Genomic DNA, 874 nt, shown 5'->3' with positions numbered 1-874 from the left:
CGCGGAACGCACTTCGACGAAGGCACCCTCCAAGAACGTCTCGAACACAGCTTACGTCAACAGAGCAAAGGGGTGGTTGTGTAGTCGAACGTGGTGTCGCGGTTGATGTGACCCTGGTCTCTTCGATCGCGAGCTTGTCGTACCTCTGGAGCGTATCGTTTTCTACCTCGAACGGGCTCGAGCTTTCGATGGCGCGGGGCACCGACCCCACACGGCAACGGCAGATCCAAACGCTTTGACCCACTTGCTCCACTCGGCGGGCAGCACGGAGTGCTTGGTGGCGGACGCCAATTGAATTCATGGTACCATGACAAGGAGGTCGACCGCAAATCCCTCGCAATTGTCACAGACCGGTGACACTTCCGAATGCTGCGACATCGAGAATCTTGGCAATGTTCGGCGTCGTGGGCAGCATGTCTGTGTCAACAAGGGAGCGCCGACGGAGCCTCCTCGAGATCGACACACGCAATCGACGACCTTGCGGTCGGCTCGCCATGCCACAAAACTAGTTGACAGTGAGCGAAGGCATCCAACCTTCCTTGCTCAGCTCGCTGCCTTCCCCACATCAAATTTTGACGAAATTTGGTCTGTACCGTGTAGTTTAAGAGGTAAGTCGTTTGCGATTCCTGCATAACTGCATAAATGGCAGTCGCGGGGCAATATTAGTTTTGCACGACTCCACTTCGCGGGAAATACTCCTTTTATACTTGATAATACCTCTCGGTCTACAATATATATCGATTTATAGAGGTCAAATTTTCAGAGGTTTTATGCGCGGGAAATACAAGGACACCTTTCTTGACACGCCTGACTCACTCGCGACATGCAATGAGCCCGGACGAGGCTCCTCCCACAAGGAAGCCCCGGGGCCGCC

The 874-nt window shown here is 54.1% G+C and overlaps 1 protein-coding gene across 1 annotated transcript in view; it reads left to right on the top strand.

The window, feature by feature from the left end:
* Positions 1-558, top strand: part of H310_12950 (hypothetical protein) — a 4581-nt gene extending 4023 nt beyond the window's left edge. Inside the window, exon 2 of the mRNA XM_008880252.1 lies at positions 23-558. The gene's annotated coding sequence lies outside the window, so the exon portion shown is untranslated. The remainder of the gene's footprint in view (positions 1-22) is intronic.
* Positions 559-874: the final 316 nt, after the last annotated feature.

Source organism: Aphanomyces invadans (assembly GCF_000520115.1).
Source record: "Aphanomyces invadans strain NJM9701 unplaced genomic scaffold supercont1.45, whole genome shotgun sequence".
Lineage (NCBI taxonomy): Eukaryota > Oomycota > Saprolegniomycetes > Saprolegniales > Verrucalvaceae > Aphanomyces > Aphanomyces invadans.
Note: the sequence above shows the minus strand (reverse complement) of the source record. Positions and strands in the feature narration are given on the sequence as shown.